We start from the raw sequence: 17,067 nt of genomic DNA on the forward strand, positions 1-17,067 counted from the left end.
CACTGAAGAGGAACCAGCTGTCTGCTGTCATCCTGGGCAACTTCTACCGCTGTGCAATAGAAAGCATCCTGACTAACTGCATAACAGTGTGGTATGGAAACTGCTCTGCTGCGGACCGCAAAGCACTCCAGAGGGTGGTGAAAACTGCCCGATGCATCATTGGTGCCCCACTTCCGGACATTGAGAGAGTCTACAAGAAGAGATGTGTGCGCCGGGCGCATAGCATCCTCAGAGACTCTTTTCACCCAGCCAACAGACTCTTTCAGCTCCTCCCCTCCAGGAAGCGATTCAGGAGTCTGCAGACCAGAACAAGTAGATACAGGAACAGCTTCTTCCCCACAGCCGTCACCCTACTGAACTCTGCCAGCAGATGACTCCACACCTCCTCCTACCTGTGTTGACTCTTGGCGCACAAATGCACTGATAACTACACATCTGGTTCCATAGCTGTACACATTCATCAATACTCCTTACTGTTAAATCTATATCACACAACCAATATTACATGTGTGTGTATATATGTATATGCTTACATCCACACTGAAGCTTTGTGTGCATGCATAGGTGTATATATGTATGTATGTATATGTGTATATTCTGTAATGAACATCCTATTTATTCAACTGTATATTCAACTGCACATTCAATATTTAATTTAACCACCTTATTTGCACTAGCTGTACATAACTGCTCTCATCTGTACATATTACTTACCTGTACATATGATATTTAACTGTATTATACTGCACTTCTGCTGTTTTGCACTTCTGATTGGATGCTAACTGCATTTCGTTACCCTGTATACTGAGTAATGACAATAAAGTTGAATCTAATCTAATCTAATACACACACACTGTGAGTGTCCATGTATAGAAGACATACATACACTATATGTATATATACACACACACACACACACACACACACCCCCTAACCTCTCTGATGTATTTACAACCACAGAACAGAGAACAGAGCAGAGCACAGGGCTAAGGCTAAAGACGCCCTAAACTTAACCCTAACCCTAAACTTAACCCTAACTCCTAACCCTAAACTTAACCCTAACCCTAACCCTAAACTTAACCCTAACCCTAACTCTAAGGCTTAAAACACCCTAAACTTAACCCTAACCCTAAACTTAACCCTAACTCCTAACCCTAAACTTAACCCTAACTCCTAACCCTAAACTTAACCCTAACCCTAAACTTAACCCTAACCCTAACTCTAAGGCTAAAAACACCCTAAACTTAACCCTAACCCTAAACTTAACCCTAACTGCTAACCCTAAACTTAACCCTAACCCTAAACTTAACCCTAACTCCTAACCCTAAACTTAACCCTAACTCCTAACCCTAAACTTAACCCTAACCCTAAACTTAACCCCAACTCCTAACCCTAAACTTAACCCTAACCCTAAACTTAACCCTAACCCTAACTCTAAGGCTAAAAACACCCTAAACTTAACCCTAACCCTAAACTTAACCCTAACTCCTAACCCTAAACTTAACCCTAACTCTAAGGCTAAAAACACCCTAAACTTAACCCTAACCCTAAACTTAACCCTAACTCCTAACCCTAAACTTAACCCTAACCCTAAACTTAACCCTAACTCCTAACCCTAAACTTAACCCTAACCCTAAACTTAACCCTAACTCTAAGGCTAAAAACACCCTAAACTTAACCCTAACCTTAACCCTAACCCTAAGGCTAAAAACACCCTACGGCAGCAGGGGTGGCACACATGTAACCCATGGGCCAAAACAGTCCACTGAAGGTTCCAATCCGGCCTCTGGAATGAATTTGGAAAGTACAAAAATTATACTTTAACCCTTAAAGACTCAGTTACTTTTGTGTCAGTTCCCAAATGAATTTTTCTTTCTATTTAACTTTTATTAAATGATTTCTCACCATTTATTATAATATTATCCTCTGTATTTTGTAATTTTCTGTTGAAAATCATGTATTTTACTACATTTAATTCACTGATCCTGTAGATGTTCATTAAATCTCTGATTAAAGTTGAAGACTTATTTGTGAGAAACAGAGAAAACTGAAGAAAAAGTGACTTTTTCAGCAAAGATATGAATAACTGAATGTAAAAACATGCATCTCCATCCACTGTCACTGATCCAACTCCATGGGTTTGACTGGTGAATCACTGTTGTAGAAGATGACGGTGTTTCCATGGCAACTACGGAGCCTCTGAACGTCCAAATGGGTCATATCTGATGACCATGAAAAGATGAAGAACTGTATTTGACACCAGTTATTGACATGTATTGATAGGATTAGTGGATCAGCAGGTACGAAACAGTTTAGATCAGTAGATGGCTTTGGTCACAGGTGGCTGTTTGGGTTTTTATGGGTTAAAGTGTTAACGGTCAAGGGTATGAAGCTCATTTTAGCTCAAACGTATCTGAAGTGGGTTGGAGCAGTAAAATAACGGCAGAATTACCTCGAAATAACAAATTCCAAACTTTAAAATGCCAACAGTGTTCTGCTTGTTCCTAAATGTTTTGTGCCTTTCCACTTTAATCCGTAATGCACATGTAGAAATGATAAGTTAAGGTATAATATTGTTAAAATTGCACTTATTTTTCTCAACCCTTTATGGGGCAAGTGACTATTTTTGGTAATTTCCACAAACATTAAATATGGGGCTGATGCCGTGCCTCAGTGAGGTCCAGAAGCATATCAGCTTTTATAAAATTAAACAGTGATTCAGAGAGAATTTAAAGAAGGTTTTGTCCGTTTATGACCTGAAAACAGGTTTTATTGCATGTGTTTATTGCTTGGATGTTTTATGGCAAGAGGAGGGAGACTGTTGTCACGGCAACTGACGAGAAGGTAGATGATGATATCCAATAACACACTAAGGTTGAAATGTGGAATTTCAGAGTATTTCAATGAGTGTCCTATAAAGGGTTAAGACATTTCAGGTTGTTTATGTTGTTCACATTTTTTAGTGAAAGGGCAGTTTGTGAATGTAAACATTTTCATTATAGAATTTTCCTTTTCTGCGCTATAAGAGAAAAATTGGAGTTGTCATTATTTATGGGCTATTATGTAATTATTTTACTGTTTTGATCCATTTATGATCAAATTAGGCTGAATGTGACCTCTGACCTCCAGGAAACAAACCACTGAATGTTTTAAAAGCATCAGACAGAATGTTGTGAGACTGAAGCAAACCTGCACCAACCTTCTTTCTTTCTTTTTTTTATTGTTTACTCATTGGGATATTTTTATTCTGCTGAAACCACCAGCGGTAAGCTACCGGGCCGGGAACCACCACCACCAGCGGCCAGCTAACGGGCCGGGAGCCACCACCACTAGCGGCCAGCTAACGGGCCAGGAGCCACCACCATCGGCGGTAAGCTACCGGGCCAGGAGACACCACCAGCGGCCAGCTGCTGAGCCAGGAGCCACCACCACCAGCGGTAAGCTACCAGGCCAGGAGCCACCACCACCAGCGGCTAGCTACCAGGCCAGGAGCCACCACCACCAGCGGTAAGCTACCAGGCCAGGAGCCACCACCACCAGCGGCTAGCTAACGGGCCAGGAGCCACCACCACCAGAGGCCAGCTACCAGGCCAGGAGCCACCACCACCAGCGGTAAGCTACCAGGCCAGGAGCCATCACCACCAGCGGCTAGCTAACGGGCCAGGAGCCACCACCACCAGAGGCCAGCTACCAGGCCAGGAGCCACCACTACCAGCGGCTAGCTAACAGGCCAGGAGCCACCACCACCAGAGGCCAGCTAACAGGCCAGGAGCCACCACCACCAGAGGCCAGCTAACAGGCCAGGAGCCACCACCACCAGAGGCCAGCTAACAGGCCAGGAGCCACCACCACCAGCGGCTAGCTACCGGGCCAGGAGCCACCACTACCAGCGGTAAGCTACCAGGCTAGGCCAGGAGCCAAGCTAAGACAGGAGACATGGCAACGAAAAAGCTTGCAGAAGACATGGAAGAAGTGAAGAAGTCTTTGAACTTTATGTCTGAGGAGCTAAGCAAGGTGGCAAAACAACAGACGGGACTACTGGATTTAATTGAGGAAATGCGGAAATTGAAGGCGGTGATTAGGGAAAAAGACAAGAAAATAGACGAACTGGAAAGAAGAGTTGAAGATCTGGAGCAGAGCATAAGGATGGATGAGCTAATGATAAGAGGACTAAAGACTAACCATCGCACTTATGCAAGCATCACAGCCGGTGACAAGAACGGTGAGGATGCATCAAACACTGAATTACACTCTCTGGAGGAACAAGTTATTAAGTTTTTAAACAGCAAAGACATTCCTTTACACCGTAAAGATATAGCTGTCTGTCACACCTTACCCCAAAAACAGAGCAAGAGGCCAAACATTATTATTCGTTTGGTGAGCAGAAAACAGAAGATTGAAGTGCTCAAGCATGCAAAAAAACTTAAGGGCACAGGGGTGTACATAAACGAAAATTTAACAAAGAGAAATGCTGCAATTGCAAGACAAGCAAGAATCTTGAAAAAGGAAAAAAAAATCCAAGACACATGGGTAAGAAACTGTAAGGTAATGATAAGACTGAATGGTACTCCTGAACGGGCCAAAGTTATTGTTATTAGAGACATAACTGAGCTTGATCAGTATAAATGAAGATGAAGAACAAAGTACAGAGGTGGACCAGTGGAGATATGTCATATCAGATTTTGTTGTGATGGAGCTATGAGGTCAGTTAGTGTTGGGGACTGAAATATGAGACTGTGTGAATACACTGAATTTAAGTCTTTTGACTTTCAAGATCACAAACCCTATGTTTTAGAGAATGATATTGACCCAGAGACCCACTTCTACCACAGCATTAAAACAACATGTGAATATTATTCAGAAGACAAGTATAAGTCTAAAATTAAGGGTTTTTCGGTGATTCACTTTAATAGCAGGAGTCTCTATAGCAATCTTGATAAAATTAAAGATTATTTGCAAAAATTACAGCATAAATTTAGTGTAATAGCAATTTCAGAGACTTGGCTGAGTGATGAGAAAGAGTTACAAGATGAGTTAGAAGGATATGAAATGTTTTGGCAAAACAGAGCCAATAAAAGAGGAGGGGGCGTGGCCCTATTTGTATTAAATGATTTGAAATGTAAGATAAATGGTGATTTGACAATTGCTATAGACAATCTGATGGAATGTGTAACGGTTGAAATTAAGATGGAAAAACACAAAAACATATTTCTTAGTTGTATTTACAGGACACCAGGGTCATGTATTGAGAAATTCAATAAGGAGATTACTAATTTATATGAAAAAAAATGTGATAAGGTGATTTTGGTTTGTGGTGACTTTAACATTGATCTATTGAAATGGAATGAACATGCAAAAACAGCAGAATTTGTAAATACTATGTTTAGTTTGAGTTTTCATCCTGTAATTACAAAACCAAGTAGAATCACACTGGAAAGCGCAACATTAATTGATAATATTTTTACAAACATTATTGATGGTGAAATAACGAGTGGTCTATTTCTGACTGACATAAGTGATCATTTGCCAGTTTTTATAGAACTGGAAATGAACAACAAATTATCTTTAACCAACTATAAGCAAAAACCTTGTTTGGTAAGAACAAAGTCACCAGAAGCAATTATGGCCTTAAAGGAGGAATTAATAAATTATGACTGGCATGAAGTTTATGTAGATGATGTTAATGAATCATATAATGCTTTCTTAGACATATTTCTGACATTGTACAATAGACATTGTCCTGTGAAAGAATATAGACAAGATCTTAAAAAGAATAAGAAACCATGGTTAACTAAAGGATTGGAAAGGGCTTGTAAGAAGAAAAACAGTCTTTATAGGGAATTCCTGAAGCACAGAACGAAAGAAAAAGAGAATAAATATAAAAGATACAAAAATAGATTGACAGCAATTATAAGAACACATAAAAAAGCCTATTATGATAAGTTGTTAGAAATACACAAAAATGATATTAAAGGTACTTGGAGAGTGTTAAATGATATGATTAAAAAAAGTAATAAAAAGAATTTTGCTACATATGTTGTTAAAACTGGTGACACTGTGGTGGAAAATACAGAGGACATCGTGAATATATTTAATGATTTTTTTGTTAATGTCGGTCCTAATTTGGCAAAAGATATTACCCAGTGGGAAAAGGATGATAAAACCTTTAATTTTGCTACTGAAAACAATAATTCAATGTTTCTTGGTGGAGTTTGTGAAAGTGAAGTGTTGGAAGTGGTCAGGAAATCTAAAAATAAAAAATCTACTGATAGAAATTCCATTGATATGTCACTCATAAAACAAGTGATCAACAGTATCCTTCAACCATTCACGTATATATGTAACAAATCATTTCAAACAGGTACTTTTCCAGAAAATATGAAAATAGCTAAAGTGATTCCGATTTATAAAAATGGTGATAAGCACATGGTGTCAAATTATAGACCGGTGTCACTGTTACCACAGTTTTCTAAAATTCTTGAGAAACTGTTTGTAAAGAGGTTAGATGACTACATAGACAAATATAGGATATTAAATGATCACCAGTGCAGATTTAGGAAAAACCGATCAACATCTTTAGCAGTAATGGAATTTGCAGAAAATATAGCAACAGCGGTGGATCAGAAACAACATACTGTTGGTGTTTTTATTGATTTAAGGAAAGCATTTGACACAATTGATCACTCAATATTACTCCGGAAATGTGAAATGTATGGTATAAGAGGTGTGACGCAAAACTGGTTAAAAAGTTATTTACAAAATAGGTCTCAGTATGTATCAATTGGAAATACAAATTCACAACTTAGAAACGTAACATGTGGGGTCCCACAAGGTTCAGTTCTGGGACCCAAGTTATTTATACTTTATCTAAATGATATCTTTATGGCATCTAGTAAGTTAAAATTTACAATATTTGCAGATGATACTAATTTGCTTTATTCGGGAGTAAATATGAAACAAATATTAGAAACTGTGGAAAAGGAATTGAGCAAGTTAAAAAATGGTTTGATGTAAATAAGTTGTCACTTAATGAAGATAAAACAAAATTTATGGTTTTTGGTGGTGCTAGGGGAAATGATGATATAAAACTGAAAATTAATGAAATTGAAATTGAAAGGGTGTATGAAACAAAATTTTTGGGAGTGATTATTGACCATAAACTCTGTTGGAAACCACAAATAGAATATATCAAACGCAAAATGTCCAAAGCTGTTGCGATTCTTTATAAAACTCGAGACTTGTTAAGCAAAAAATGTTTGCATATGTTGTATTGTTCACTTGTAATGCCATATATGTCATATTGTGTGGAAATATGGGGCAATGTGTATAAGACTAATTTAGACCCAATAATTAAACTCCAAAAAAAAGCTATTAGAGTCATAAACAAAGCTGGTTATCTCCAATCAAGTAATCCACTTTTTGTAGAATCTGGTTTGCTAAAATTTCTTGACATTGTATATTTAAAAACAATGGAATTTATGTTTCACGTTAAAAGTAAAAACCTTCCTTTTTGTATTCAGAAAATCTTTAAGTTAAGAGAAGGACATTATAATTTAAGAGGGATGTTTGTGTTTGAAAAGTGTAAAGTAAGAACAAACGTTAAATATCACAGTGTTTCAGTTATTGGTGTCAAGCTATGGAACAAATTGAAGGATGAAGTGAAATTGTGTAGCTCACTGTTGAGTTTCAAAAAGAATTTAATTGGTCAAATTATGAAGGGCTATGAGAGTAATATGTTTACAAAATAACTTATTACACTGAATGTAGTATAATTTAAGTTTAAGTATTTATCTGCTGCAACTTAAGGTGTGGACATGGACTAAGGATGTAAATAGGAGAAGCAGAAATAAGCCTCCGGCTTCAGCTTCTTCCTTTTTCAGTTACAAAATGTGTTAATTTTATGCTTGTTTGTTTCTTTTTTAATATGTAGGTGTTTTGTTTTGTTGTCTTTTTTATATGTGTGTGTTTTGTATCTTGTATTTAACTGAAATAAACATTCATTCAAACCTTGATTCAACCACATGCATGACGGCGGGATCCTGGATTTGTTGTTGTGATTGTGTAAGAATGTCAGAGTCACGCTGACACATGGAAGGGCATCCTACTCCGCTTAAACGCCAGCGGAGGACTTGTTTAATAAGTGTGTCAAAATGTTCCCAGGAAATTGGGTGTTTTATCAGACGGAACACAACAGAACAGACGCACTATGGGACTGTGTGGAGCCAGCACACTGTCTGCTGAAGCTTTAACCCTGTAAAACCGGAGCCATCACAAACTAGACATGAAATTCTGCTTTTTGGGAATTGAGATGTTTATTAGACCTTTTCACAAAGGTCAGTGGATCCGTTTGTCATTGGATTTACTTTAAAGAAACCAAAGAAAAACTAGTGGTTAACTGATTTTCGTTTTCTCTTTCTAAAAGCAAAAAAGAAAGTTACTACCAGACAGAAATGGAAAAATGGACCAAAAATGCTCCTTTTAAAATTTTCTGAGACCAGATGTAATTTTCAGGGAACGAAATCTGGAGTTTGTAGACATTTGTAGAGGGAGCATGTCTACGGTGTCCAGGTTTCATACGCACTGGAAGATTCGTACAAACTCATCGTTTGTAGGAATCTTTGTGACGTAGGCATTAGCGCTCTTTCCTTTAAAATGATAACATCCGGTCACAGAAGACAAAAAAAACAGATGTTTTTGGTCCGTTTTTCCATTTCCGTCAGGTAGTAACTTTCTTTCTTGTTATTAGAAAGAGAAAACAAAAATCAATCCATTTTTTTTTAAAATTTGGTTTATCTGTTTTGACACTGAAAAAGACAAACGCTTTGATATTCAAATTTAATTCTTCTATTTTAACACAAAAATCAATTAACCACTAGTTTTTCTTTTGCTTCTGAAAAGAAAATGCAATTACCAAAAGATACACTGACCTACAATATCCAAACAAAACATTTTGCCACATCATTTTGTTTATGACATATATTTTGTGTCACATTTGATGCATTGGGTGTCTTTATAAAGCACCTTATATACCTGCGGTATGACATTTGATACAGACATTTTTAACACAATTTAACTCTACTATAAGGGATCAGTTATCAACTAACTATGCATTGTTTCAGTACATAAACTTAGGGCTGCACGATTTTGGCAAAAAATAAGATCCTATTGTTTTCCTCTAAAAACTCAATTTTCGATTTCACTTTCTGGGTTAAACTACAAAAGACAGCAGAAGTCAGCATGTCGTTTCGTGTCCGGCCCACAATGCAACTCACTGCTTCCACTCTGGCATGTGATGATGTTTGAGGTGCTGAAATGAGGTGGTTGTGCTGCTGTCATTGACTGATTCCCCCTTCAGGCTGAGTTTGCAGCGAGGAATGGTTTGGTCTCCGTCGGAAACTTGGAAGCCGTACCAATTCCACACAACTGGCTACTTCTTGTTATTTTTAGCCATGAACTTCTCACAATACTTAACAAACGGCATTTTTGTTGTGGTGTGTGGAGACCAAAGACTGTGGAGACCGCTCTCATGGTAATGTTTGTTGTCTCCCCCCTCCCCCCGTCATGAGCAGGCCAAGGCTATTATCGTTAACGAAAACGAACGAAATGAGGAAAACTAGAATTCCCCGAGGAAGGCCTAGGACACGTTGGAGAGACTATGTCTCTTGGCTGGCCTGGGAACGCCTCGGGGTCCCCCCGGAAGAGCTGGAGGAGGAGTCTGAGGACAGGGAGGAGTCTGGGGAGAGGGAGGAGTCTGAGGAGAGGGAAGTCGGGGCATCCCTGCTTAGACTGTTACCCCTGCGACCCAGCCCCGGATAAGAGGAAGAGGATGGATGGATGGATGGAATTGTAAAAACATTTTCATTAACTGAAATACATAAAAACTATAATTAAAAGAAAAAAAAACAGAACTACCTGAAACTGTATTGTGTGTTTACTAAACTAACTAAAACAGATACAAATTCTGGATCCAATTCCCTTGGTTTTGGTCTTTGTCAATGTCAGATTGATGTTCAATGGATTTCTTTGTCTCTCTCAGTTTTCTGTGCTGTCTCCATACGACACTTTTTGCTCCGTCACTTGTGTTCACTTGTGGTTTCCAGTCGTCTTCTGGTCCCCACTCTACCTGGAAACATGGAGACTAAAGCAGCAGAGTCCTGTCTGGGATTGATTTGAATAGGAGCACAGAGAAGAAGAGAAAAGAGACCACTGAACTACAACTGAACTACAACTGAACTACAACTGAACTACAAGTAAACTACAACTAAACTACAACTGAACTACAACTAAACTACAACTGAACTACAACTGAACTACAACTAAACTACAACTGAACTACAACTGAACTACAACTAAACTACAACTGAACTACAACTGAACTACAACTGAACTACAACTGAACTACAAGTAAACTACAACTAAACTACAACTGAACTACAACTGAACTACAACTAAACTACACCTAAACTAAACTAAAACTAAACTACAACTGAACTACAACTGAACTACAGCTGAACTACAACTGAACTACAACTAAACTACAACTAAACTACAACTGAACTACAACTGAACTACAACTGAACTACAACTAAACTACAACTGAACTACAACTAAACTACAACTGAACTACAACTAAAACTACAACTAAACTAAAACTAAACTTCAACTAAAACTACAACTAAACTACAACTAAACATTTAGAAAATAATGAAAACTAATAAAAATCGGACCAGTGTCCCTGTATCTTAGCGTCCAAATTCAAAGCTGTGTTAAATGTATCCAGATCCATTTCTTCTCCCCCAGTTCTGTGTATTTATTCTATTACAGAAATAGTCCATGTTTTGCTCATATTCAATCAGATCTGTACAAAATTCAAATTCACACTTGATATCACTGATACTTAGTGATTTATTGGATCAATCCACTTCCTATCTGTTATAATGGGAACATTTGTCAAAGTGGCACCAAATCCAGAATCAGATCCAGATCCAAATAATTTAAGTCCCTTGTGCTGACATCATCATACAGAAGCTGTAGACCAAGTTTGAAGTCAATCAGAACTGGAGTTTAGGAGAAGAAGACGATTGAAAGTTTTCTAACAGACGACAGACAATGACACAGATGATGACAGACAACAACAGATGACGACAGACGACGACAGACAACAACAACAGATGATGACGACAGACAACGACAGACAATGTCAGACAACAACAGACGATGACAGACAACAGACAATGACAACAGATGACAACAAACAACGACACAGATGACGACGACGACAGACGATGACAGATGATGACAGACAACAGACTGACAACAGATGACAACAGACAATGACACAGGTGACGACAAATGACAACGACGACAGACAACGACAGATGATGACAGACAACAGACAATGACTGACAACAGATGACAACAGACAACGACACAGATGATGACAGATGATGACAGACAACAGACGATGATGACAGACGACGACAACAGACACTACTGGACGCTGCATGACGACAGTAGCTTACAGCCTGTCGGCCGGTAAACTAAAAACTATCAAACCTGCTCTAAAAACGAATTAAAACTATCTGAATAAGAGAAAAAAAGTCCAAACTAAAAACTAAACTAGAATGAAAAATCCAAAACTATTAGAGCCTGGGAGCGGGCCACTACCGATGCGACGTATGAGGTCCACCAGACACACTCTCACCCCCCTGGGCTGATATAATGGAGGAAGTGGAGGGGGAGGGCGCACAGACCATAATGGGGGGGCATTCGTCTGTATAAGTTTATCATGTTAATGGTGAATTTCTGTGCCCCCCCTCTCCTCTGCAATATGGTCTGCCGTGCCCCCCCCCAGCCTTTGGTGGTATTGTTCGTGCCCCCCCATCCTATTCTATGCGATGTATGTTGGGCGCGTCAGACACTCGAACCCCGGCCGCACCCATCGCACATTTCTGTGTGTCTGTAAAAACTGTGGAACTCCACAGAACAGAGGACTGGTCCGTATCAGGGCTGACAGTTCGGTTTTAATCCATTTTCTTTCTCCTGTGATGAAGTGTTTGTTCGTGTGTCTCCCAGCCGCACAACTCCTACTGAACCCGTTTCAACTTGATCCACTTTTTCTTTTATCGTCTAAGCTCCCACTGCAAAAGCAAGACAAATAAAACCGATGAAATCTGCCCAAATGAGGGAGCAGGGACGGAAAGAAAACAAGTTAAAGTGGATGGAAAAAGGGACTATTGATCTGAGGCCCGACTGGAGGAAAGCAGATTTCTGTGGCTGTAATTCTACCTCGGTGTGGGAGCTGGTGCGTTTTGTGTTAATGTGTATATATACGGTGCTCCAACCAAACATCAGGGAGACAAAAATCCCCCCAGAGAGTTCAGTCCGAGCACTGATAAGGCAAGAACCCAGAAAAAATATATCAACTGTTTGCAGACTCACTCTATTACAAATGTCTTTAATAAAGAGCTGTTGGGAGGAGAGCGGCAAGTCCACATCCATCAGACTGTCTTCCTTTGGTTTCCTCGTATTAAAAGAAAGTTCTGGAAACAACTTGGAGAATTTAAATCACAGATGTGAATGAAACATGCATGAAAAGCAGCTATTGTTCTGGGTTTTTTGCACATATTGGTCACACTGGTGATTAAAGCCTGTACAAACATCCTGATATCTATAAATTTACAAAGGCTTTACATCAGTAGTGGCTTTTCTATTGGACATCTGCGCAAAACTTTACCCATATTTACTAAATATAAAAAAAACAGAAGTGTGTAATGTCGGTTTTTCCATTAAATCACAAATGCGATGATTTGTTTATTTATTATCACGAGATGACACAAGAAATCATTCCACAAACATGGCAACGAACATAAATATGACATTGATTTACAGATATATTGATTATTATTATATATCCAATCCAACTTTATTTGTAAAGCACTTTAAAACCACCACAGTGGACCAAAGTGCTGTACAGAAAAAAACAAAAAAAAAGAAAACTGAGTAAAACACAAGAATAGATTAAAAGATATATCACCCTCTATCTCCTACTAAATTAAAAATGATTCAGTTTCCTGGTGTGTCCACTCATACCGCACCATGTTTCTTTTCAAACTCTTCTTCTTCTCTTGTTGTAACATCTGTCAACATCCGTTTTTTTTTTTTAAATCACGTGACTCTAGTGGCAGAAAAAGGTCTTTCCATTGCAGTTTTACGAGATATATTAATTTCGCTATGCCAGAAAAACCACCTCCTGCCAGCGCAAAAACGTTGCACCGAAAAACAAGAGTTTTGGCGAAACTGTCGTTTTTCCATTGGGTAAATTTTTATGCGCAAGTTATATTTGCAAGGTCAATTGGAAAAAATTGGTAGAAAAAACACCACAAAACAAAAACGGAAACATGTGAGATCAAATGAGAAAATAATGGAACAACTCTACATGAGATTAGGTTTTTACTTCCATTACATAGAATAGAATAGAATATTATTTATATTAAAAGCTTTCTTAGGCATCGCTTCATCCAAGTGAATGTGAAATTAATGTGAACAAACAAAAAATGACTTACAGATCTAATAGTTTTATTTTTAATCTTTTTGGATGGTTCTTCCTTTATTGTATAGTTTTTCTAAACTCCCATATGGTAAACATACATATTTATAATATTCTAGATTCTGTGGTGTAAAATTAAACCTATAAAAGTCTGACTTTACCCACTAACACCTCCACACAAAACAAATGATAAAAGCCTTATTGTGTAAAGGCGGCCATACACTGTGCGATTATTTCGATCGTTGCACACCAGCTCCATCTCAAACTGTGCGAATCAGTCGTACAGTCAAGCTCACGATTCATGTTCTCACACTGTACGGACCGACGCTCGTATGCGACCTGACTGCTCACACTGTAGGACCATACACCAGAGGACGCACCACACTGTAGGACCACACACCAGAGGACACACCACACTGTAGGACCACACACCAGAGGACACACCACACTGTAGGACCACACACCAGAGGACACACCACACTGTAGGACCACACACCAGAGGACGCACCACACTGTAGGACCATACACCAGAGGACGCGCCACACTGTAGGACCATACACCAGAGGACGCACCACACTGTAGGACCATACACCAGAGGACACGCCACACTGTAGGACCACACACCAGAGGACACACCACACTGTAGGACCACACACCAGAGGACACACCACACTGTAGGACCACACACCAGAGGACACACCACACTGTAGGACCACACACCAGAGGACGCACCACACTGTAGGACCACACACCAGAGGACGCGCCACACTGTAGGACCATACACCAGAGGACGCGCCACACTGTAGGACCATACACCAGAGGACGCGCCACACTGTAGGACCACACACCAGAGGACACACCACACTGTAGGACCATACACCAGAGGACACACCACACTGTAGGACCACACACCAGAGGACACACCACACTGTAGGACCACACACCAGAGGACACACCACACTGTAGGACCACACACCAGAGGACACGCCACACTGTAGGACCATACACCAGAGGACGCACCACACTGTAGGACCATACACCAGAGGATGCACCACACTGTAGGACCATACACCAGAGGATGCACCACACGTTTGAGTGTTGTATCCAGAAATACAACGTTAAAATACCAAGGAATCCGTAAAAGTGCGTAGATGATTGTGTATTGGTGTGAGCCACAAAATGGTCGTGCTGAACAAAAACCAACGAGCTGCTTTGGTAATATGTGCCATTATCTGTGAGGAATCAAAAAAGAAGAAAAGACAACGATGTGTTCAGTGCAGGAGTTGGTTGTCCAGACGTGGACAGTATGGGCTGTCATCCTACAGCAGGAACTAGAGGTAAACAGCCAACTGCACTAGGACAACAGCCGTAGCTGTACACGTCTGTGTTGGCGCATGCACAGTGTGACAGTCTGAGGCCCATGGGCTCGTGGCACTGCTTTGACAGTGCGATACACTCACGAGGAGCCAGCAGGATTTCAAACAGCTCCGTTTTCCTTGCGAACACACGATTGCTGGTGGTGAGGTGCTAATCGCTTCTCTTTACTCCATGTACACTGCACCAAGCACCACACACGATTAGAGGCACATCGGCCCGATCCCAGAAAGAGTCGCACCAGTGAGAAATCGTCTCTAAACTCGCACAGTGTAAGGCCGCCTTAAAGTATTAAGGGAGAACCAATCATATCTGAGGTCATATCTGTAAGCCCCACCCCTTATCAGTTACAGAACAGTGTGTATTGGTGTAAAACTAGCTCTAAAAAGTGCATTATCACCACTCACAAATATTAAATGTTCCATCAGTTCCAGAGGCTGAAGCTGCAGACGTTTGAGGACCACTTGGACTATTCATCAAGCAAGTATTACAAAGGCTACATCATCATTAATCTGACGAAAGGGATTCTGCCGCTGGAACCAGGGGTTCAAGGGTTCATATGTGAACCTGGACCTGGAACCAGGACTCAGGGGTTCAAGGGTTCATATGTGAACCTGGACCTGGAACCAGGACTCAGGGGTTCAAGGGTTCATATGTGAACCTGGACCTGGAACCAGGAGTCAGGGGTTCAAGGGTTCATATGTGAACCTGGACCTGGAACCAGGACTCAGGGGTTAAAGGGTTCATATGTGAACCTGGACCTGGAACCAGGGCTTGGAGGTTAAAGGGTTAAATAATGTCTTTACTTTGAATTCATAGGCTAATTTAACACCTTGTACTATTTAGTGCGTTTTTCTTTTTCCTATAAATAAACCATTCTGACTTCAGCTTATTGATCCATTCCTCTACACCAGTCCCAGATTCTTTCGTGGCCCCTGGAGAAAATCAATTTCCCATCCCTGACCAAAGCCGAAGTATTTCATCTCTTTGGTCCCAGTGTTTTTAAACTTGTCAGATGGTGTATACAGGACTCTAGCTTTTTTTTTTTTTTTACATTTTTCTATACATCTATGGTGACAAAAATGGTTCCAAATGATATGAAATTGTGGATTATTTATTGGCAAAAATGCAATACTTTCCTTCCCCACCTGTGCATCTATGACCCCCAGGTCTTATACTCTACTGTGATCTACCTGCAAATGCATGCAACCACTTTTCAAACTGAGAAAGATATTATTTTAATGAGTTTCTTTATAGAATATTTTAATGAGTTTCTTTATAGAATATTTTAATGAGTTTCTTTATAGAATATTTTAATGAGTTTCTTTATAGAATATTTTTTACCCTTTTTTAGCTCTCACAGGTCCATGATATTCCAGAAATGAGAGATTTTATTTGATATACGTGTTTCTGAGCCGAGGCCGAAGAAAAGGACTTTTTGTTCATGTTGGGAGCAAAACTTTGAACTGATGTTTTCTTATTAACGATAGAAGCAATGAAAGTGTTTCACTTAATTCTACAAAGACTTGATTTTTCCTGAGAATAGAACAAAGCACAGGTGTTTGTGTCAGACTGCAGTGAAGCTCCTCTGACCCTAAAATGACTCCCATTAAATGCTCAAATCTGTTCAGTTGTTTTCATTTCATTGACTCCAAATGTGTTGGAACACGTTCATCTCTCAGACCAGTTGGTTCAGAATCAGTTTGATCCCAGATCAGTGGACTGGATGTTGTTCACTTCTCCTCCATTCCCGTGTCTGTGTTTGTTCATTCCATCTCTGCTCAGTGCATTTGTCCGTAGACGCTCAGCGTCCATGCACTTCAATGGGACTGAGTGGAACTGCTGGAAAAACCACTACAGACTGGACCAGCACTGGACACATGACACCCTGTTGTCCCGCCCCCGGACGCTCAGCGTCTCCGGGGGTGAACGGAGCTGTGGGCGGAGCTCGGCCGGGCCGGACGCCGAGTTTCCGCGCGCCGATCGGAGGATCAGTCCAAAGGCTGAATGCGGTTTGATTGACAGCTGTTTTCAGATGTGCTCCTTCACTGACACAGTTCAGTTTAATACCGTCACACATTCTGCTGTGGAATCACAGAAACCAAATGAACTGTTCATTTACTGACCTGAAAGAAAACACAACC

General features: G+C 40.0%; 1 protein-coding gene across 1 annotated transcript in view; it reads right to left on the bottom strand.

Moving 5' to 3' along the window:
* The window catches only part of LOC115428136 (voltage-dependent T-type calcium channel subunit alpha-1I-like), a 432,180-nt gene that overhangs the window by 94,127 nt on the left and 320,986 nt on the right, over positions 1-17,067 (bottom strand). The window lies entirely within an intron of this gene.

Source organism: Sphaeramia orbicularis, chromosome 1 (genome assembly GCF_902148855.1).
Source record: "Sphaeramia orbicularis chromosome 1, fSphaOr1.1, whole genome shotgun sequence".
NCBI classification, from domain to species: Eukaryota; Metazoa; Chordata; class Actinopteri; order Kurtiformes; family Apogonidae; genus Sphaeramia; species Sphaeramia orbicularis.